The following is a 24,555-nucleotide window of genomic DNA, read 5'->3' as shown; positions in this document are numbered from 1 at the left end:
CTTCCAGAGGCCATCACATTTGCCACGCAGACTTCCTGGCAGCTGATGGGCCCACGCCCCCCCCCCCCCCCACGGTCCCGCCTCCCACCGGCCTTTGGTGCTGTCAGCCTTTTGCATTTTAGCCATTCTAGTGTGTCAAAGGGCATCTCGGTATCTTTTTTCCCCTCTATTTTTGATGTACATATGTTTTTATTGATGTAGAATTTACACAACAGAAAACCATGTAAAAGCGTATGATTCAGTGGCACTGAGGACATCCACCATGTTGGTCAACCTTCATCTCTACTTAGTTCCCAAACATCCTCATCACCCCAAAAGCAAATCCCATACCTCGTAAGCAGTCACTCCCCATTGCCCCACCCACCAGCCCCCAGCAAACACTAGTGTGCTTTCTGTTCGCGCGGACTTGCCTGGTCTGGACGTGTCACATTCGTGGAATCACACAATTCGCGGCTGTGCGTGCATGGCTTCTTCCATGCAGCATCGTGTTTCCGAGGCTCCTCCGTGCTGTAGGCTGTGCCAGCGCCGCCCCCTCTTTATGGCTGAGTCTTATGCCACTGGACGGATGGAGCGCAGTCGATCTGTTCGTGCATCAGTGGTGGGCCTTCGATTGTCCGTGCATCAGTGGTGGGCCTTCGATTGCTTCTGCTGCCTCAGTGTGGTTTTCATTTCCATTTCTCTGATGATGCTGAGCAGTTTTTCGTGGGCTTCCTGGTCACCTGCAGCTGTGCAATCCTAAAGAGGTCCTGCCAGCTCTCGGAGCCTCAAGATTCTCATCATCTCCAGCTGGGATGATCCTGCCTTCCTTATGGAGTCCATGTGAGGGGAAGTGCCACCATGCACTTAAAGAGCCTGGCACAAAGTGGGCACTCGTTGATGCCAGCTGCCCAGCTCTCAGCCAGCTTCTGAAATCTCTTTTTAACATCCACAGCCTTGCTGGAAAATATTTAAAGCGTCACCTGGATTGACATGGGCTCAATGCCGTACTTTTGTAGACCTGGTGTATATCAGGGCCCAAACTAGGAGGGAAGCACGCCTCTGGGTGTGGGGAGGTCGGTCCCCCCCCGGGACCCAGGCCCCTCACAGCTCTGCTTAACAGCACTACCATTTCCCTGGCTGGGAGCAGAAGCGTCACCCAGATCAAAGGTAAGAGGAGGAGGTGAGTGAGCCAGTAGGCAGACGATGAAGGTGCCACATCGAGCAGCCAGCAGGGCCGGGCTTCTCCTCCTTCCTGTGGCGACTGGCCGGTTGGGTGGAGAAAGTCAAAACAATAGCATTTACTACTGGTGTGGGCACCAAGAACCTGGTTAATTGAAAAAGCAAGGCCTTTTCTACCAGGTCTGTGTCCCTGACGTGAGAGACAGAAAGAGAGAAAACTCTCTTCTTTTTTCTCAAACGCTCTCTCTCTGTCCTTCCAGGGACTCTAGAACTGATCTTGGCGATAAACTCACTCCTCTTTGGAATAACAACATGGAGTGGCTTTTATTGCCGACCCACACTCATGAATCAGTGAATATTTTATGTAAACACTCAGTAAACAAGCCGGGGCACAGAGGCAGCTTCCCGGGGCTGGGTGATCTGTGTGTTGAGCTGACCGCTGGTGACGTGGGTGTTCACGCTGTGAACATTTTTTAAGCTGCACAGGGAGGATATGCATGCATTTCCAGAATGAAAAGTTAATAAAAGCCTCCATAAAAAGTTATACACATATGTGCAATTGGTACCTGGTGAGAGCCCAAGCTCTCTTTCCCTCTGTAAATGCAATTAGCGCCAGGTAACAGGTATCTGGGCTGCCGAAGCGCGAGAGCATGCGCGGCCGCCTGCCTCTTTGTCAATTTATCTTCAGCCTCCAGATATTTGGGCCACTTGGTTTCTGTAGCTAAACTGTGACATCCAGGGCGGGAGCTAAGAATCATCCCTGGGAAGTTGTCCTGACTTCTGCAGCACCCTGATAGCTTTTTTTTTTTTTTTTTTGCTAGTGGAGCGGCCAGAACAGATGTGGGGAAGTTTGCTTTGCCAGAAAAAGACAAGCAGGCCTCTCACAGAGCCTTTGATCTCACCTCGGAAGAAAGTTATAATCTGTCCCCGTGAATCTCTGCAGTTTGGACATGAAAGACAAAGGCAGGAAAATGTGAGAAGCACAGGAAACGCACATAAAATAAAGTAAACGGCCTTTGAAAGCCAGTGAGCGAGCGAGGGAGAGGAGCACACCCCCAGCTTTGACTGGGGGAGCAGCGAACGCCCTGTCCCTTCCCTTCGTGGGGAGGAAGGAAGTGAAGCTACATCTCATCCCTTAGCAAAATAGTAATGGGAAATTTGGGGCTCTGGGGTGGGGTAGGAGTGGGAGAACCTTCCCTGCTGTCTCCCCTGACTGCCCAGGAGATGTGGACAAGTGAAGAAGAGCAGAGAAAAGAGAAGAGATGCCGGAAGCTTCCACAACTTTGCTATAAAGCTGGGATTTGGCCTCTTCTTTTCCTGGCTGGTCCAAGCTCTTCTTCTCGGCTGGGCACCGCTGTCTGCTGTGATTCCTTTCTCTGCAGGGCTGGGTGACACGTGCTGGCTTCCAATCACCTCCAAGGCACCTTCCTCTCATTGTCAAACCGAAAACCAGCCACAGGTAGCCTGGAGCTGCCCCCAGGACCACCCAGACCCTCCACATAGGCCCCTGGGTCTGAGCAGCAATCCCCCCCGGCCCCCTCCAAGCAGGTGGCCCTCCTGGGCTCTGGGTTTAGGTCTGACGTGCTCTGGAGCCTCCCGGCCTCTCCTTCTGCTTCCGGCAGGTGACCAGAGAGCAATGAGGCTTCTGGGGGCATTTGAGTGAAGGGGCGGGAGTTACCCCCTGCACCTCTGGGTGGAAGCAAAGAGCCCTCCTCCAGGGAAGCGTGGGGACGGCGGGGGAGCAGAGGGGAGGGCAGAGGGCCCTGCTAAAACCCCAAGCCGCCCTCGAGTCCCTTCTCCCAGTTCCATCTCCCTCCCTGATCTGATGACGGACTGTTAATGCTGTGGAGTCTGACGTGCCAGGCTGTGTCCTCGCCAGACCCATGGACTCACACCCTCCCTCTGGCACCACAGGCAGTGGTGCCATTACTGTCCCATTTCACAGTTGAGAAGACTAAGGTCCATGATGAAACCTCAGGATCACACTGCTGGGAAGAGAAAGGCCAAAATAGAAGCCCACTCGATCTGGCTGCATAGCCCACGCCAGGGGGTGATCGACATGCTCTTAAGGGTGGGCTGCAGGCTGGGCACCTGCCCATGGCATCCTGAGTCAGGGAGCAGTGAGGGAAGCAGGCCCAGTTGCCCCGGCGACCCATGTCTTTCTGCCGAATGGGGAATTCTGCAGTGTTGGTGCTGGGTCATCAGGGCTGCTGATGGAGACGCGGACTGCAGCTCAGGCAGGCCCACAAGCCCTGCTCTCTAAAACAATGCAATGGAATATAAGACCCAGAAATGCCAGAGAAAGCGCCTGCTTATCTTGTGTGTTCCCGAGCAGTAATAGTGACAATGTCCATCCTGACCTTTCATGCAGCTGAGGGTGCTTGTGATCACCTGCAGCCCAGCCTTCGTTTCCGAGGACAAGGCTCCGTGCTGAAAACTGAGCTCCTCTCCCTTGCTCAAGAGCCCTCTCGCCTTACCCCACCAGCTCGAAGAAACCACTAGCGTTACCATTTCGGAATGGAAATCAGAGGCAAAATGACACCAGCCACAGAGAAACTGTGCCCTGCAGACGGCTGCCCGGGTAGCAGCCCTGGAGGAAGAAGGCTTCCCCAGAGGCTGACTTGCTGTCCTCTCTCTCCAGAGTCTTCGCCCTGCTCTGCTGTGCTCACCACTGCACCACCTGGCTTCCTGCAGTGCCCCCCACCCCCACCCACCGCTTCTCCTCCTCAGACCCACTTGGGGCCCTACCTCCCCACTACAGGCCTTCCCAGCACCTTCCCAGAAATGTAGACATTTCTCTATAAACAAAGGGAGTTAGTTAAGTCCTCATAGGAAATGCAGGGCAGTGCCGTTTAAACATCCTTGTTTATAATGAGGATGGCAGCCCTGGCCTGGTCCTCTTTCTCTGTGCCACTCCGGGCCTGTCTCGTCCACACCCGTGACTCAGCCTCCGCCTGGCTCTTAACGATCCCCAGCCCTGCGTCCTGGGACCTTCTGCTGTGTATTTCTCCTGGAGTCCCTGGCTCCTTGGGCGAGGGGTGCTGACACCAGACCTGCCACCTTCCCTCCCGTGGAGGTTGGAGTTCTCTGGCTCTGGCCTAACGGCCCCTCCTGACTTCCCACTGTCTGGAAAGGACACTTGTCATACACATTTTGCACACTCTTACTACATCTGAGAGCCTGCCAGCCCTGGGAGTCCCATCTCCCCAAGAGAGTGCCTCCAACGCTGGAATTCTCAGCTTCTCCTGCCGCTGGAGCACGGGCTTACGAGCGAGCACCCACCTATTCCGTACGTGCATGACTCTGATTTGGAAGCGAGCAATTGGAGACAGGAGGTATGGGCTGGGGACAGTTTGCTGGCCAGGTGGCTGCAGAAGCGGCCGGCTTCCAGAGGCCATCACATTTGCCACGCAGACTTCCTGGCAGCTGATGGGTTTCTTTAGTGTTCTTTGGGGCAGCTCAGAGGTGGTGCCTTCTCATCCGGCCAGGCCAGTTGTTCTGGGAAGCTCAGTTTGAGGCCTGGTTTTCCAGCTCTACCAATATCATTTTAATGAATAACTCTGATACCCAATATCATTGTAATGAATAAGTCAGAGCCGGCCTCTGCTGCTTGCAGCTAGGAAACCCTGTCAATGGATGGACTGGCTGTCACCCTAGACCACGCCAGCTGTCCTCCTGCCTCCCACTCCCCTGTCCTATACTCAGCGTTCTCAGGTCTTCAGCCTTGCTTGCGCCAATCTGTCTTTCACATGGCACAGAGGCATCGTCTGTCGATTCTTTCTTCAAAATCCTCCCCGTCTCCACGTCCCTGCACCACGCACCCGTAACTCCCCATCTCCCCCATCAAGACCCAGCCCCCAGCATTGTCAGACCTTCTCATGTTCAGAAAATCCAAGTACAGGCCTCCCGGGGCACATCTCTGGGGTACTGAACAGAAGGGGTTGTTTCTGGGGGAGAGTGTGGGCGATTTACACGTGGAGATACACAGTACATTTGGTGGACCCATCTCCGTGCCTGCGCGGCAGGAGTTCCCACATACTCCCACCCTGGGGGCTGTTCTTAGACGTTCACATCCTCTCCAATCTGAAAAGCGGGATATTGACTGGGTGCCTGCACTTTCTCCTCAGTGTTTTGCCTGTTTATACTCTTGCCTATTTTGGTTTGAGGTTGCTTTTCTTTTTCTTCCTGGTTCATTGGAGCACATTAGGCATCTGTATCCGAAGCCTTTGCCAGTGACACACCCTGCAGGCACTTTCTTCCTGTTCTGACTTGCCTTTTGTTTGTGGTCACTAGAGTTTTACAGAGTTTTACGCGGGGTCGTATTGATTGCCGTCTTCCACATTTGGTTTCTGGTTCGGAGTGCTCTCTCGTGACAGTTTTACTCACTTTGAAAGTTTTAGCTCAAACATTATTTGTTCAGTGAATAAATGGTTACTACTATTGTCTACTTGACCTTGGTATATGTGTGTGTGTTATACACACACATGTGCACACATGAAGGTACACACACATCCATTAAACATTCATGCACACATACATGTTCACGGGCCAGCCAGTTCTCTGATTTTCCCACAAGTTTTCGAAAAGATCTTGTGTCTCTGTGTTAGAGTGTCATGCATACACACACGTGCACACATGTAGATACATGCACACACATATATTATACACTCATGCACCCATACATATACTCACATACATATACATAAACACACATAGATAATACATGTAAAAATATTTTACAGAGGAGAAAACTGATTACATATAATATATAATCATATATGCATAATGAGTATCATATATAATCAGTTTTCTCCTCTGTAAAGAGAAAATAGAGAAAAGATACCCGTTCTACCATCCCCAAAGGGTTGTCATGAGCAATGAATAAAATAATAATGAAATTTCTTATGCATGTATAAATAGCAATACTATAGAAAGCTGGTTAATATTTATTTCTTTTCTGTCAGACTTTAGCAGGCCAACCATAGACATTTCTCCACAAGCAAAGGAAGTTAGTTAAGTCCTCATGCGAAATGCAGGGGAGTGTTGTTTAAACATCCTTGTTATAATGAGGACAGCAGCTCACAGTTATAAGCCCACAGTCAATGTGCCAGGAGCGTCACAGTGTCTGTGAATTACTGTCTGCATTTTACAGGCTGGAAACTTGCGGCTCTGTGGCCACTGGTGCCCGGCCCAGGGCAGGGCTGAGATGGAGCCAGGATGCCCTGTTTCCAAAGTGCGGCTTTTCCACATGGTCAGTTTGCACCTAGCTCAGCACGGTCGCTAAACTTGGGGCCACTGTGGTTTTTTTTCCTTTTTTATTAATCTGGGTTTTTAAAGAGGATTGTTTTAAGTATAATTTTTGACTTTATAATCTGTTGGTTAGTATTATTTATGAAAAGGAAGAAAGAGAGAAAACTCAGCCACCTTTTGATTCTGAATGACATTGTTAGCGACACTTCATGCTGTAAGGCCTGTAACCCCCAATCCCCTTCCTTATCATTCCAGAGGCTCCCTTTGAGTTCCTATCACACAAGACACCTACCCTGCGTGGGGCTGGACTATTCATTTTTGGAAATTATAAATACACAGACTCCAACTTCTGTCAATAAAGGTAAGTGAGAGGCTCACTCCTTTCAGTTTATCTGGTCATTTCTTACCGATGGGCAGAGTCGGGAATGCGTAGACTGAAAAAGAATGATGAAACGTTGGAAAAGTAGGTAGAATTTGGGTTGTCTTCACAGCACGGTTTTCACGGCCCCCTGCCCCCATCGCTGCGGTATTTGTGGGGGATTGTGTCTTTGGCAGGGAAGATTAAGTGGACTGCATCCCCCCCACAGAGGGTTTAATTGGCAACAGAGTCAGAACCCACTGATGTGTGCAAAATTCATTATTGTATTTGGGCTTGGAATGCTTGCACGGGCCAGCCGTTTCTCTTTCTGATTTTCCCACAAGTTTTCAAAAAGATCTGTGTCTTTGTGTCAGAGTGTCAGCTCCCCAGTGGGACCAAGTTTCCTGAGTTATGTTTTTTTAGTAACCTCAAGGGCAAGGGAAAAGGTGTGTAAATCCTTCAGCTTCTGTTATCACTGGATTAGGCAAAATCATGTGCCCAGAGGAGAATCAGAATGCTTAGCCGAGATAACAGCCCCATTAGTCAGGATTCACTAGAATTCACAGACCAGCTGGGGAGAAGGGGAGGATGTAGAAGACAGAACCCACTGATATCCATATTTGGCTCCTTTTAGGGTCACCTACCTGGGTTACATAGGACCTGCTACAGATGACACTTGAGGAGCTGGGTCTTTCAGCTCCCCAAATTGGCCAAATTCTTCCTAACACAATGAATTAGGTACTTTGATGCAAGTGAGTTTAAATGTTTCCTTCCTTCCTTCCTTCCTTCCTTCCTCGCTTCCTCCCTCCTTCCCTCCCTCTCTCTCTTTCTCTCTCTCCCCGTCTCTTTCTTTCTTTCAACAGAGTCTTGCTCTGGCACCCAGGCTGGAGTGCAGTGGCATGATCTCAACTCACTGCAAGCTCTGCCTCTTGGGTCCAAGCAATTCTCGTGCCTCAGCCACCCAAGTAGCTGGGATTACAGGTGTGTGCCACCACGCCCAGCTAATTGTTATATTTTGAGTAGAGACAAGGTTTCACCATGTTGGCCAGGATGATCTCAAACGCCTGATCTCAAGTGATCCACCTGCCTCGGCCTCCCAAATTGCTGGGATTACAGGCATGAGCCACTGCGTCCGGCCTAAAGGTTCACTTTCATTTCTTTTCTGTGAATATAGTGGATACTTGCTGTTTTCTGGCCAGTGAGCCACTGCTCACACGTATTTTAGTAACAGCATTTATTGCTTAAGATAGATCAAGCTGCTGTAACAAATGGGCGACAGAATCAATAGCTCAACTCCAAAGAGTCTGTGTCTCATTCATGTAATAGACAAGGCACGAGAAGGCGGGGCGTTCTGCTCCATGTGGTCTTGTGGGACCCCAGGCTAAGTGAGTCTCCTCCATCTTTAACATGTGCTTCCAAGATCACCTTGGGCACCCACCATTCCAGTCAGCTGAAAGGTGCAGAGCGCTGGGGGAAAGCGCTAAGGAGATGTTGCAACTTGCCCTGCCTCCTCTAACAGAAGCACGGGCATTTGATAAAAACTTGGCCAACTTCCCCTCCCATGACTTTTGAATCTGAGTGGTGTTGTCCAGGGCAAATTAAAAAACTGGATTTGGCTGGGCCTGGTGGTGGCTCACACCTATAATCCCAGCACTTTGAGGGGCAGAGGCGGGCAGATCACCTGAAGCCAGGAGTCCGAGATCAGCCCAGCCAACATGGCAAAACCCCATCTCTACTAAAAAAAAAAAAAAAAAAAAAAAAAATTAGCCGGTTATGGTGGGAGGCACCTGTAATCCCAGCTACTCTGGAGGCTGAGACAGGAGAAATCACTTGAACCCAGGAAGCAGAGGTTGCAGTGAGCCGAGATCGCACCACAGGACTCACTGCTCACTGCACTCCAGCCTGGGCAACAGAGTGAAACTCTGTCAAACAAACAAACAAAAAAAAACGGATGTAAGCAGGTGAATCCCAGCAGCAGTTGGTGGGACCCTCGCGCTCTTCTTGCTGCAGAAATCCCTGGGAGCTACCTTCTTTCCCCAAGTCCAGTCAGCCAACCTTCACATTGGTGATGGGGGCTCTCTCACATAGTTCCAGTAGACGGTCTGCTTTAATTGGACAAAGATGTCGCTACAAGCAACAAGCAAAGAATGCTCACTGCTCTAGGGGCTGGACTCTAAGGAATCAGGGCTGACCCAACTTGGTAATACGTCATTGGCCGTAGAAAATGGACTGGGGAATGCTAGCCACAGCTCTGTGTATCAGTCTCAAGTACTCCCTGGGTCTTCTTTTGTCTATTTCATGAGAATCAATCATAGAAATGTGTCTGGTGTGGTGGAGAAGGAAGGAACTGGCATTAGGAGTCTTCACATAACTTGGAAAGGGTCTGTAGCTCACTGAATTCTACTGTCAGGAATGGACAGGCTACCTGGCTTTAGACATGGACCTTGTGTTGACTGGGTGTCATCCGAGTCCCTAAAGTTGCTTATGTTTTATTTGACAAAAAGATGACTAAGTCTACCTTTTTTTTTTTTTTTTGTGACAGAGTTTCACTCTGTTGCCTAGGCTGGAGTCACTGGTGCGATCTTGGCTCATGGCAACCTGGTTCAAGCGATTCTCCTGCCTCAGCCTCCCAAGTAGCTGGGAAATGCAGGCACCTGCCACCATGCCTGAATAATTTTTGTATTTTTAGTAGAGATGGGGTTTCACCATGTCAGTTAGGCTGGTCTCGAACTCCTGACCTCAGGTGATCTGCCCTCCTCGGCCTCCCAAAGTGCTGGGATTACAGGTGTGAGCCATCGTGCCTGGCTGACTCAGTCTACCTCTAATTTTGTGAAGAATGAATGTGATGAAAGATACTAAAGCATTTTAAAAGGGACAAGTGTTGCACAAATGTAAGATATCTTACTTTAACTTAAAACCAATGGGAGGGACTGGGTGTGGTGGCTTACACCTGTAATTCCAGCACTTTGGGAGGCTGAGGCGGGAGGATCACTTGAGGCCAGGAATTCAAGGACCAGCCTTCACCAACATGGTGAAACTCTCTGTCTACTGAAAATACAAAAATTGTCCGGCCATGGTGGTACGTACCTGTAGTACCAGCTATTTGGGAGGCTGAGGTGGGAGGATCGCTTAAATTCAGAAGAAAGCCAAACAAAACAAAATTCAAAAAACTCACTTCATTCTTGAAGCAGAAAGGTTTCTCCAGGGCATGTGCCTCCTAAATCAAAATGGATACTGGGTGGGTAGGAGCATCTCCAGGGAATGCCTGCTTGTGGTACCTGAACCAAATTTATCCTAGAATATTTGCTTGACATGCACTGTCTGAATTTTTAAAAGTGACTAATGTTATAAACCACTCAATTTCAAGTAAATATTTTGACTCCTTGCTTTCTTGGAAACATCCAATATTCACCCCTTTGCATCCTCACTGTGTGATGGTGACTTTTGGGCACCTACGTAACAGCACTCTGTGTAAACAGGGCATCCCTTCCCTCCCAACCCAGACTATGCTCTCATTATGTTACCAGGTCAGCCCACAAGGCATTCGCCTCTGCAATTCCTAGTGGAGACCTTTATAGGGCATACTCCAGGAAGTGATGGCTGAGTCCCATGAGTATCAGGGACCCGTGGGATCCATCATGACACCAACTGCACTCCTCACCTGTCTCTCCTCTCATCTTCACCTGGTCTCCTTGAGTTTACTCAAGAGCATCACAAGCCTTGTATTCAGAATTTCATCACCACTCTCAGCTTTTGCCATCATTGACCCTCCCACCAGTTCCTTACCTCTGGAACTCCTGAATCCCCCTTCTAGAGCCACGGGGAGTGTGCCCGTAGCACCCTGTGGGGCGGCTGGGAAGAATGTCACACAGCTGGGGCATAATTATTACCTGTAACCAAATTATGTTTAACGACTTTTGGTAGCTTCCCAGCCTCCTCTCAATCCCACCCACCAGTGAAGTTTAGCAGGCTCTGGGGCAGGTCGCAGTCCTCCACTGCAAGCATTAAACTGCCCGGGCTGTGATGATGAAGGCTGACTTGATAAGGGTCAGCCAGGGTAAACATCAGGGAGGGATACCAATTTTTCATGCTGATCCAACGAGGCATTATTAGAAGCAAGGGGATGAAAGGAAAGGAAACTTTAGGCTGAATGGCAGGATAATTTTCCCAAGAGTGAAATCAATTAGCCTCTGAAGACTTGCTTCTCGGCAGCAATCTACTTCAAATCCGACTCAGAAGGACATCTGAGAGAAGGAAGCAGGCATTCACCCCACGCAGAAGACCGAAAGCAGGCTCCTGGGGCCTTTTTGCCCCATTGCTCTAATTTGTTTAAATGAATTTCTGAAACACAATGTGCTTTTTCTCTAGATCTGTTGCAACCAATCTGACCTGAGATGGTTCCTGACTCATGAGTCATAAAAATATTTACTGTTTCTACGTTTGTACTTTCTTGGTATTTTACAGCTGGGCACTTAAGGGTGCCCCAGCTTCCCTTCCAACCTCATCTCACTCTTCTTAATCGCCTGACCTTCGAGTCCTGACTGCCGTGAGCCTTAGTATGAATTTAATTGACAAAATGCAGCAAATATTTATTGAGCACATACTATGTCTCAGGCACTGTTCAGGTCCCTAGAAAGTAGAGAAGGAAGCACAGGATTCCTGCTTCCATGGAGTTTAATTCTGATGGGATCAACTAGTAAAATAATGTCAAAGGACAAATCAACAATATTTAGTCTCTTCTTCCTCCTCCCAACAGAAGCTCCATTGGTTTGGTAGCACAATGTGCCTAAAGTATTCAATTTCCCAGAACTCCTTGCAGCTTAAGGAAGTCATGTGACTCAAACCTGACCAATGAGATAGAAACAGATGTTTTGGGGTGGGGCTTTCAGGGAATCTCTTCTCAGGGGTGTAAGCTGATCAGGTGGACCCTTTGACTTTGGACTTTCACTTTCTGGAGCATGATTGCAATGCCCAGTCACCTTGCAACCATGAAGACAAAGTCACACATAAGTACAGCAGTGCAAGGGGAGAAGAGGAGCTTGGTTCTCAGAGCAGCTGGAATAGTCCTGCCTCCAGAGTTCTTGTAACACGAGAAAAGTAAACTCCTTAGGAGTTAAGTCACAATAATTAGTTCCAATGGGGACAACTCTGACTGTGAGAACAGATTATGCAGAAATATATGTGTATCTATGTACATATATGTATATGTGTGTGCTTGTGCATGTGTGTGTACACATTTTTTTTTGAGACCTGTTCACAGACTCCTGGGCTCAAGTGATCCTCCTGCCTCAGCCTCCCTATAAATACATTTTTAAATGATCATCTTGCTTTTTTCATTGCATCTTGCTCAGGCGGTTATTAATATGCTGCTGAACTGCAAAACGTTCTTGCTCTGAAACCTTTCACAGGAAGGCTGGGCTCAGCTGGGACTGTCTATCAGAGCATCTTCCTGTGAAAGCTCCAGTTATGAGGCAGTTGAATATCTTACATGGCAGCCAAGGGCCTCAACCATGAATGTTCCAGCAAATGAGGTGGGAGCTACACCAGCTTTGTGGACCCAAACACAAGCTGGCTCAGATTCAAGGCTAGGAGAGCAAGACTCCATCTCTCAGTGGAAGAATGTCAAAGGATTTCCTTCTTGTCCTAAGACCTCTGCATTCCCCAAAGCTAGATTCATCGCCACCTCCTCTAATAAGTCTTTCTTCTGCACCCCAAACCCTTATTGATCTCTCCCTCCTGGTGACTTTCGTAACTCATTCATTTGGCATTTGCTCACCTTCTGCCCAAGTTTACTGTGTAACTACCTGGTGTGTGGGGGTGACTCTGTTGTGCATTGGGACCATCAGCTTTTGTGCACAGACACATCTGTTATCTTCTATGGTCATCTAACCCAAGAGGCATCCTATACCTGTGTCTCTGTTGCCATCTCTCTCTTTTTTAATTGATCTCTATCATTTTCCTCTATTTCTCTCTTTTTCTCTTCATCTCATTGGAAGCAATGTTTGTATAAGTGATTAGGAGCTTGGGTTTGAGAATTGCAGAGACTAGTTACTTGATTTATGGCTCTTCCCAACTATGTGGCCTTAGGCAAAGGGCTTATGCCTCAGTTTCCTCATTTGAGAAAAGAAAATTGTGATGACTCTTAAATGACCAAATGCATGCCAAACTCTGAACACTGCATGATATATTTTGGCTGTGTCCCCATCCAAATTTCATCTTGAATCGTAGCTCCCATAATCCCCATGTGTCATGGGAGGGATATGGTGGGAGGTAATGGAATCATGGGTGTGGATGCCCTCCTGCTGTTCTCATGACGGTGAGTGAGTTCTTAGGAGACCTGATGGTTTTATAAGGAGCTTCCCCCCCTTTGCTCGGCACTTCTCTCTCCTGCCGCCTTGTAAAGAAAGACATGTTTGCTTCCTCTTTTGCCATGATTGTAAGTTTCCTGAGGTCTTTCCAGCCATACAGAACTGTGAGTCAATTAAACCACTTTCCTTTATAAATGATCCAGTCTTGGATATTTCTTCATAGCAGTGCAAGAATGGACTAGTACACTGTACCTGGCGTAGACTTGTGTTTGAAATTGGCATCTACCATGACCAGCACCATCCTTATCACTATCACTTTCATTTTGTGTATTTTTATTTTGCTTTATATAGATCTAGCTCCACATTAAATAAAGCCCAGTGGTGGACGGGGGAGTGTTCCTAAAGAGTGGGTGTTTCCTGGACCCATTTAGTCAAGGGGAAGGACAGATGGATAAGAGTTTACAAAACAAACAGCCTACAGGAAGTCTGGAAACTGTTTCAAAAACAGTCTATAACAGCAACCAAAAAAAAAAAAGTGTGTAGATGGTGATGTAATCTCTCTGGTAAAAGAGGAAAAGCAAACGGATATTGTCTGCGTGTAGAGCCATGGGGCCACTGGGGCAGGATTTCCATTCTTAGAGGGCTCCCGGGACTGCCTTTGTCTGGCACTGGCCGGGGCTCTCACACCTCATCAGGGTTTGCAAAGACAACTTCTCACTTCCTTGAGACGTGCTTCTCATGGGACACACACTATAATGCATATTAAGTTACACATGCAAACACAAGCCCCTATGCTTCAGAGGAAAAAAGACTAGAAGGAAATATGCCAAACTGTGAGTAGTGATTATTGCTAGGATGAATACACATTACTTTTATAATCAAGAACAAAACACAATAAAGTGCTTTTAAAGCAGATCTACTTTACCAGAGATGGAAAGTATTACAAAAGAAAACGCAGGACATTCACAGAAATGTCCTAGGGAGCCTTCCAATGGGTTCTCATTCTTCACTTTGCTGACTGATGACCTTAGGAACTGTTTTAAAATTATGAAAATGTGACTTCATCCTGCATTTACTCCACTGCATCTGTAGAAGGAATATTGTAGTCTCATTTTGTTAAATTTTGTTAGTAAATAGGATGACAGTGTATCCTTTAAATTTTTTTTAAAGCTTGGGTGTCCTTCCCTGAGATACCTGCATGTGAGCCCTGGCTTTGCCACCTGCTGCTCTGTGACCTTGAGCAAGTCACTTAACCTCTCTAGGCCTCAGTGTCCTCATCTGGGAAATGGGTGCAGTGGCAGGGCTGAGCTTGTAGGGTCATGGGGAGGAATGGATGAGATACTGCACACTATAACTCTTCTTTCCTGTGACATCCCTTAAACCATCTCAGTCTGTCTTCCAGAAGTTTCTCCTACCCGGTGGCCCTGGATGATCCCCGCAGAATCTGCACCCCCTGTCTTTTGTCTCTTGGATAGATCAGGAACTCCTATCATCTCTTCCTGTAAACAGATCCCCACCAACTGATGTCTCCCTCCACCTCTGTCTCCCTGTCTCAGACTCATCCCCTCCTCTCTAGACCACACCCCTTGCTGGTCTCCCTGCTCTTGTTCCTGCCTGAAAGCCAGTTCTCTGCTGGGAGCAATTCCTCTAAAACTTAGAACAGGTCCTGCTCCTTCTGCCCCTCCACCATTCCCAACCACGTTTACAACACAACTGAAGTCCCAGCAGGGGTCTGTGGGGTCCTCCTCTGTCCCTGGGAGGCACCTAGCTGCTCCAGCCCTAACCCTCCACCCACCAGGCCTTTGCTTGAAGGCCTCCTCTGCGGCAGGCTTTCCCTGGCCATCCCGCCTGAAACACATTCTGTCACTTTCTGTCCCTTTACTCAATGCCCTTCCTTCATAGGATCCACTGCGATTACAGCTCCATGTGGCTGCTTCTGTCCGAGACCTCCTGGTTACTGTCTCTTATTACTCATTCTTATTTCATTGCTCATAGGAGTTGCACGGTGCAGTTTTGCGGGTGAGTGAAAGACATGCATTGACGTGTAAGCAACTGTTACAGAGCCACAGACTCTGGATGTCCCCACCCATCTGCAACTATTCGACTTGGCCTACGAGCTTCCTGAGGCCAGGCTGCACACGTCATCTGACCCTCCCTTCGGAGGAGCAAGCAAGGATGCGGGACAGTTCGTGGCCCCCAGGAATATCTCTGACGGTGTCTTTATTCACGTGCACACTAAAGGGAGCACACCAGCTCCTCCAGACTAGCAGGCCCTGGTGACCTAGTTTCTGTCTTGAGGCTCCCAGACTTCAGGAATATTTATGCTGCTGTGACTGCATTGCTTCCCCCAGCCTTGAGCGCCCTCTGAGCGTGTGATCCACTGTGAGGTTTGTGTTCACATTCCTAAGTGTTCACAGCCATGCGAGGTTGACAAACAAATGATTAGAAACTGCTCGAAGCACAGGGAGGAGGGAAAACACCGGGGCACCTACGGCGCCCGATCTCCATGGTGTCTCATGTCGACGCGGAGATGTGCACATCGTGTGACCTCACTGAGTTTCCGCAGGTCCCTCCCGCCCCGAGGGTGGAGGCGGATCCCTTCACCAGCTCACTTGTCCCACAGGCCAGTGTGGAGCCCCATTCGCTAAAGAGATCTCTGGTGGCTTTAAAATATAACTGCATTATTTGATGTTCCACCCTTCAAGAGGTGAAAACTAATTCCTCCCCCTTGAGTGTGGGCCAGACTCAGTGACTCACTCCTAAGAAATAAAGGATGGCAGAAGCAATGGTGTGTGACTTCTGTGACTAGGTCATGGAAGGCAGGGCTGTCTCCTTCTTGCTCTCTCTGGGGATCACTCCCTCTGGGAGAAGCCAGGGGCCACGTCACGAGGACATGCAAGCATCCGGAGCCCAGTGAGCACACCATCTTGGAAGCAGATCCCACTTCTCCTCCGTCAGTGACAGTAGCCCATCCTTGGCCAACCTCAGAGAGAGCCTAAACCAGAACCCCTGAACCACGCTGCTCCCAAACTCCTGACCCACAGAAGCAAGCAGTGAATGTTTGTTGTTTAGGATGCTCAGTTTGGGAGGTAATTTGTGACTCAGCACTAGACAACCAGTACCAGATCTCTGCTTTCTGGGACCCCTGTGTTCATGACTGCTTGGGACTTTCCTTTGCTGCACTCACCACCTATCTCTGCCCTTTTAGGATCCCGTTGCCATAAAATTGAGACAATAACATCTATAGGGTTGTGGTGAGACACAGCTTTAGAATAAAGCATTGAAAGCCCTCAGCACAATGGTCAGCACGTAGAAAGTAGCTGAAATTGGAGTCGTTTTCATTCCTGTGCAGACCCCCATGCCTGTCGGACAACATCGCTCGTGCCAACAGGGCTGACAGGCATGTACTCCACGGCCGCCTTCTTAACTAGCCAAAGGAGAGCCACTCTGCACCCCTCAGCAGTGCCCATGGGCTCTCACACTGCCTCCAGCCTCTAATACCCAGACTCAGGCCCCTGTGGCCACCTCTGGGAAGGGCATCCTGTTGCTTTCACCAAACCTTCTGGGTACCAATGCAAAACTCTTGTCCTCATCACTTAAGTTTCTCCTAAAACTCCTTATGGAAATGAACTCATTCTGGGCTCTGATGCTTTCTCAGGCCTGCCAGGACACACCTGAATCCAAATGCAGGTTCTTGCTTACAGCTGATGATGCCAGTGTTGATGACAAGTGTGCACACCTGCACCACTGTGTACTGGCAAGATGGCCAGAGCTCTTGGAGGAAAGTAAATCGTTGAGTGAAATATCGATTTGGTACTTTCTTTCAGTTACTTTTTTTTTTCGAGAAAGAGCCCTGCTCTGTCCCCCAGGCTGGAGTGTGGCGGCATGATCTAGGCTCACTGCAACCTCCGCCTCCCAGGTTCAAGCAATTCTCCTGCCTTGGCCTCCTGAGTAGCTGGGATTACAGGCACCGGCCACCATGCCTAGCTAATTTTTGCATTTTTAGTAGAGATGAGGGTTCACCATGTTGGCCAGGCTGGTCTTGAACTCCTGACCTCAGGTGATCCACCTGAAAATCCAAGTTATCCCTTTTCCTTGCCTTCAACATTTGCTCTCGTGTGGGACTGCAACGCTCAACACATTAAGACTGTTCTCTTTAAGGGTGTGTGTGGATGGTGTTTGGTTTTCACTCATTTCCCAGCACTAAGCTGGGGTTCTATCATTTGGAAGTTTCTGCACTTTTGGCTGCATTCACGAGCATGTATCTGGGACAGAGCCAATGTGTGGTGTCTGTTAAAAGTAGGACAGTGTTTGCCACTGTCATTCCTCTCCCCGGGAAAGCTGGCCACATCTTCACAGTGCGTGCACGTGCGTGATCACACTTGATCCTCAAGGCTACACTCTGAGATCGCTGGGGTACACGTCAGGTTTATGCTCATTTTAGAGATAAGAAAAATACAGATACAGAGGGCTTAAGTGGCTTTCCACAGTCACCAAGCCAGTGGTTGCAAATCTGGGTTTGAACTCAGTTTCTGACTTCAATTTGGGGCCTTTTGTGCCTACTGGGTTTAGACCAATGCCTACGTGATGTTTGCTGTGTGATGCTGTCATTCTGATTGAAAGTGGAACCGCTTAAAATAACACTGAATATGCTAACACGAGGCACTGGGGCACGGTGCAGACAGCTGGGCCCTGGAGCCAGGCCCCTCAGCTTCAAAACCTGGCTCTGTCATGGACCAGCAGGACCACCTGAGCAAGGTGCTGCACCCACTTTGCCTCAGTTTCCACATTTGTGAAATGCAGGAGTCGTTAGCATCTGCCTCGCAGGTTGTTGTGTGGAGTCAGGGAGCTCACCCACATGCCCTGTATACAGTACCTGCTCCAGGATAAACACTCAGTTCATATTAACTCTTTATTAAGGTCTCCTTTTTGAAAGCCTTGAGACCACTGGCTGCATTTTCTAGTTTTTCTCTAGTACCTGGTGTATGTAAGTACCGAGGGTTGTCTGCCTAGGCTTGTAGGCAACACGATTGTAAACAATGAGGGTTGTTTACCATCTGGAAATAGCATTGCTTGGATTGCAATCATATGCCTTGAGGAAGCCACCTAGTTGTAGTAGAAAAGTCAAAAGCCCTATTCTTTTCTTTATATTCAAATTTCGTTCTTAAAAATCATTTAGCTTCGTAATAAAAAAGCAATTCAGAGAAAAACAAACAACCATGGTTCTTATTGTTAACAATCCTGTATCACGCTCTAAGGTCTTATGGTCAGTGTTCTTTCCATGAAACAAAACAAAAACCAAATTACTAAGGTTTTCTTCTCCATCAGAAACCGTAGATTTCAGCTGTGGTTATAGTCTTGGCTAGCTAAATATGGACAACCCTTTGTAAACATCTTTTCTCCCTTGCTTGTTTTACGTTGATATGGTTTGGCTGTGTCCCCACCTAAATCTCATCTTGAAATGTAGCTCTCATTATTCCCATGTCTTGTGGGAGGGACCTGGTGGGAGATAACTGAAAAATGGGGAGTGGTCTCTCACAAACTGTTCTCGTGGTAGTGGATAAATCTCATGAGATTTGATGGTTTCATAAGGGAAAGCCCCTTTTGCTTGATTCTCATTCTCTGTCTTGCCGCCACCATGTAAGACATGCCTTTTGCCTTCTGCCATGATTGTGAGGACTCCCCAGCCACGTGGAATTGTGAGTTGATTAAACCTTTTTGTTTATAAATTACCCAGTCTCGGGTATGTGTTTCTCAGCAGCATGAAAACAGATTAATACAATGTGTATTTGTAAGGCTCATTTTCCACAATTACAGCTTAGTGGTCCCAGAACATAATTTTGTGATTGGGAACTGGGATTCATTTTGCTTGTTGGGCTTATCTGCCTGCAGGGCAGGAATAAGGGACAAGCTACTAAGTGGACTCACTCCTCTGCTGCAGCCCTGTGCAAACCATCTCCCTCCTATTTTCTCCCGTGTACTTCCTGCGGGGGGTATTCAATGGTTCAAGAGAAGAAACTGCAGTCCTCATTTATCAGCATCCTATTTCCTGGACTTAGCCCAAATGTCTTTATGGTCCAAGTGAAAACATGATTCTCAAGTATAAAGAGAAAAACTGAAGGGAGAAAAGCTGACGGTTTGCTGTGGATGGTTACCTGCGTGACAGGTGGAACAGCTGTAGCTGCACCCGGAAGACAACTGACTTTCACCCTCGACGGCCCCTGCTGCCTTTCAGAACCCTGTGTGTGATGTAATAATGGGGCCCTGCCGGGTGTGGTGGCTCATGCTTGTAATCCCAGCACTTTGGGAGGCCAAGGTGGGCAGATCATTTGAGATCAGGAGTTCAAGATCAACCTGACCAACATGGTGAAACCCTATCTCTACTAAAAAATACAAAAATTAACTAGGTGTGGTGACTCACACCTGTAATCCCAGCACTTTGGGAGGCCGAGGCAGGCAGATCACAAGGTCAGGAAATCGAGACCATCCTGGTTAACATGGTGAAACCCCATCTCTACTAAAAACACAAAAAGTTAGCTGGCATGGTGGTGCATGCCTGTAGCCCCAGCTACTCAGGAGGCTGAAGCAGGAGAATCCCTTGAACCCAGGAGGCGGAGGTTGCCGTGAGCCGAGATCACACCACTGCACTCCAGTCTGGGTGACAGAGTGAGACTCTGTCTCAAAAAAATAAACAAATAATGGAGTCCACGTGACTTTAAGAAGTGACAGGGCAGTGACCAGCAAGTGAGGCTCAGGGAAATCTAACTTTTATTTAGTTAGCCTGATATTTTTCCAGTTTATCAAATACGCATTCCCATGGAACTGGTGGGAGTTTTCATTCTTATGCCGTTGGCTGGAGGAACGGCCAGGGCAGGTGGCAGGAGGTGAGGCACCTTTGTGGCAGGGCTGGGCTTGAGCAAAGGTGAGGTCTGCCATGAGCTCACTGTGAAGACTGACTTGCATGGGTCTGCAGGTGAGTTAGGGGCCCGTCACCCAGCTGCCCGGCTGGCTCATTCTGATTCCACTGAAACCCAAGCCTGGGGTGCAGCCAGCCCTTGGGAGCACGAGGCAGGGCGTCTGGATGGTGAGCTGCATTTTTTGCTTCCTGCCTTCCTGTCCATGGCAACCACGTGGAGCATGAGGGAGCCTGGAAGGTTGGACTGCGGTCCAGATTAGCTGGCAGTGAAGCTGCTGACTGGCAGCGGTCAGACACTGGTGCCAGGCTCTCAGCCCTCTGTCCTCCTGGCTGAGGGAATCCCGGTCACGTTCTGACGAGGGGAGCCTGTGCTTGCGGGAGGTGAGGCCTTAACCCAGCCTCGACTCGGGGAGAATTGAGTTAGTTAAGTCAATTACGGTCATTCACTTCCCTTTGCTGGTGATTGGCTTTGGAAGGGGCACGTGACATCATTCTGACCAATTAGGGGACGTCAGCTGTGAGGCGGGCTCTCCTGGGAAAGAATTACGCTACACTTAAAGGGGCCGGCGATGGACATTCTACCTTCGGACATGTGGGTGCTACTGGTTGAGGTGATGATACGTGGGGGTGCTGCAGCCGCCTTGCCATGTGGAGTAGACAAAGCTGAGGTCAAGGCCAACCTGCGAAGGATGCCAAGAGATGATGGGAAGAACCAGTTCCCAAGTGGTCACTGACCCACTGAGGTCACCAACCTGGGTTTGTCTATTTCTGGACTTTTGTATTATGAGCTAATTAATATCCACGTGGGTAAGCCTTTTTGAGCTAGGGGTTTTTTCTCATGGAGGCAGCTTCCTGTTATAGGTGGCAGTGAGGAAGTCAAAGTTGATGGCTAAGAGCACAGGCTGCAGAGTTAGACAGACCTGAGTTCATGTCCTTGCTCTGCCACCTACTTGGTGTGTGACCTTGGGCTTAGCTTCTCTGACCCTGATTTTCTTCATCTGCTTCCAAATAAGGGAGTGTCCTGGCAGAATCATGGGAGGAACTGTGTGGAGCCCTTAACACAGCCTAGCCCAGTGAGCAGTTAATAAATGTCAGCTCTCCCAAAGTTGGCAACCAGTCTGAAAGACTTCATGCCCAGTCTCACAGCAAAGCTCTGTAGCCCAGGATCTTCCAAGCACCTGTTGCTTGTAGCCATGAAGAAATAAAAACAACCCATGTTTGGCCCAATCTTCTACACATCAGGGCTTTTGAGCCTTTCCTGGGGATGCAGATTATGCAGCATTTTGTGCTAGGTGGATCTGGGATTGTTTTAAACTCTCTTTAAAATGAAAGCAACACATTCTTTTTAAAAAAGTAAAAATAAAATGGACTCATCACCCAACAGTAATGCACATGTATGTTCACCAAAGAAAATATAGAGGGACCCACAGCTGTATGATTGGTATGAGCCTGTTATGGGGTTGAATTTTGTCCCCCACCCAAAAAGCTGCAGTAAGTCCTGACCCCAGGACCTCGGAATTGACCTTATTGGGAGAGAGGGTCTTTCCAGAAGTAACCAAGCTGAAGTGAGGTCAGTACGGTGGACCCTAGTCCTTAGTCCTTATCAGAAGGGAGAACTTGGACACAAAGAAACCCACAACGGGAAGGCAATGTGAAGACACGGGGACAAACGCTCACCTACAAGCTGCGGAGTGAGGCCTGGAACACGTCCTCCCCACACAGCCTCAGAGGGAACCGGCCCTGCTGTTGCTGTGATCTCAGACCCGTATCCTCCAGAACCGTGAGATAATACATTTCCGTGGTTTAAGCCACCCAGACTGTGGCACTTTGTTATGGTAACCCGAGCAGACTAACACAGGCCCCAGGCTGGACACAACACAAATGCCCATGAGGTGGTAGGCAGGTGAGTGGTGGTGAATTTATACAAGGCAGCCGTGAAACCGAACTACCTCCAACTAGAAGCAACATGGAAAATTCTCAGACATGAAGTCCAGCCACGAAACCAGAGGCAGGAGTCCATCCTGCAGGATTCCACCCACTAGGATAAAATTAACGCATGGGCAAAACCGATTGAGGGTGACAGAAGTCAGAATAGTGGGGACCCCGGGGGCCGGTGATGGCAGGGAGCTGGGGGGCTTCTGAGGAGCTCACAGTTCTTTGTGTTGATGTCGGTGCTGGTTGTACAGATGCAGGCACGTTATCAAATCTTATTATCTCAACAGATATTCTTAAGAGACAGCAGATACCCACTGGAATCCCTCAAATCCTGGCAGCCCCCCACAGAGGAGAGAGGGCCCTGTGCATGAGGGCGGGTAGTCTGTGAGCCCCTCCCCTCCTGCCCACGAGCCCCTCGGGAGCCTCAGTATCCTCAGACACTGTGGCTAAGCGCACCCACTGTGATGATGAAAGGTGACTTTTACTCCATCAGTCTCCTTTTCAGCCTCAAAATCGCCAACTTCTCATCATTAAAACCGAGAGAGAGAACACCAAAGCCTCAGCGTGGAAATGCATGAACACGAATGAGCAGGTTTGCTTCCAAATTAGACCACATCCCAGTGTGGCCAGGGACCCAGTCCCCTTCTGTGATGGACACACGCATCCTTTCCCCACTCTTTCTTGAAAACGACTGTCCTTGATGTACACTGTGTTTCCCCGTTGTGAAGCTGCGGGTTGAAGCAGGTTCGAGGAGGACGAGTAAGAAGCCCAGGGCTCCGGTTTGAGTGTTTGTCTCCTGCAGCATAGAAACTTAATTCCCTATGTGGCAGAATTGATAGGTGGGGGCTTTAAGAGGTGATTGGGCCAAGAGGGCTCTGCCCTCATGAATGGATTAATCTGCTCATGGATTGATGGGTTATGTTGGCAGTGGGACTAGTGGCTTTATAAGAAAATGGAGAGAGCTAAAGCAGCACACTCAGCCCCTCACCATAGGATGTCCTACACCACCTTGGGACACTGTAGAGGCCCCACCAGCAGGAAGGACCTCACCAGGCGTGCCCCTCCAAACTTGGACTTCTCAGCCTCCATAACTGTAAGAGATAAATTCCTTTTTAAAAATAAATCAGCCAGTTTCATATATTCTCTTATAAGCAGCAGAAAAAATGACCAAGAACCTCAGGATCCTGTGCTCGGGAGCAGCCAGGCCCACACTAGGTCCTGCGTCCTTCCATGCAGCTGACAGCCCTTGGCTCTGCTTCCAATGACTGCACACACCTTGGCTTTGACTACTGTGTTAGTTCATTTTGTGTTGCTGTAAAGGAATACCTGATGTTGGGCAATTAATAAAGAAAAGAGGCTTAATTGGCTCACGGTTCCGCAGTAGAGCCGTGGTACGCAGGATGAGCCAGAGGGCATCAATCCTGTAGGGTAGGCAGTGGGCATGTGTGGATGGCTGCTTGCAGGGGACAGGTCTCTATGGATTTGATGGTACGTAGAGGAAGCATGGTGCTGCCATCTGCTTCCGGTGAGGTCTCAGGGAGCTGCCAATCATGGTGGAAGGTGAAGGGGAGACAGTGCATCACACAGCAAGAGCAGTAGCAAGAGAGGTGCCAGGCTTCTTTAACAACCAGCTCTCGAGTGAGCTAACAGAGCAAGATCTCACTCATCACCGAGCGGAGGGCCAAGCCATTCATGAGGGACTCACCGCCCATGACCCAAACACTTCCCACCAGGCCCCACTAACAACACTGGGCATCACAGCTCAACATGAAATTTGGAGGAGACTCATCCAAACCATATCAAGTACCCTCTTCTCCTCCCAGTTGTCTGCAGCCTCCCTCCCTTACAGATTTGGCAGGGCTAAGCGGTGTCAGCAAAGTTCTTGGGACTCTGGAAGGGGAGCAGAGGGAAGGCTGGGCGGCGGGGTGCTGGACACTCCAGGAAGTAGTAGAACTGGCTCCAGGTCGGGGCCATAGACACTGATTCATTTAGAAAAGTGTTCTAGCCCACGGCTTGCAGGCTCACTCTCAAGACATTCTGGGAATCTGTTCTTTCAAAACATGTTCTCTGTCTTCCTTTCCATAAACCTTCAGGTTAAGAAAAAAAGAGAACACCTCCTTTGGTTTGCTTCTTACAATAATACCATGTGATCAGTGGAATCAGCTATTCCTATTCCTATTTTCTTTTTTATTTTATTTTATTTTTTGAGACAGAGTTTCACCCGTCGCCCAGCTGGAGTGCAGTGGAGTGACCTCAGCTCACTGCAACTTCCACCTCTCAGGTTCAGGCAATTCTCCTGCTTCAGCCTCCCAAGTAGCTGGGATTACAGGCATGCATGACCACGCCCATCTAATTTTTGTATTCTTTTGTATTCTTAGTAGATACGGGGTTTCACCATGTTGGCTGGGCTGGTCTTGAACTCCTGACCTCAGGTGATCTGCCTGCCTTGGCCTCCCAAAGTGCTGGGATTACAAGTGTGAGCCACTGCACCCAGCCTCTATTCCTATTTTCTGAAGATGAGGAAATGGAGGCCACCCTCATGACTGATAAGTGGCACAGCTGAGTCTGGGTTCATTCTGAGTCCCCATCCCTATCCTGACCCTGAGTCAGTGGTATGCTGGCCAATGCTT

This window comes from Mandrillus leucophaeus, unplaced genomic scaffold, assembly GCF_000951045.1.
Source record: "Mandrillus leucophaeus isolate KB7577 unplaced genomic scaffold, Mleu.le_1.0 Scaffold232, whole genome shotgun sequence".
NCBI lineage: Eukaryota > Metazoa > Chordata > Mammalia > Primates > Cercopithecidae > Mandrillus > Mandrillus leucophaeus.
The sequence above is the reverse complement of the archived record's forward strand: the minus strand, read 5'-3'. Positions refer to the sequence as shown.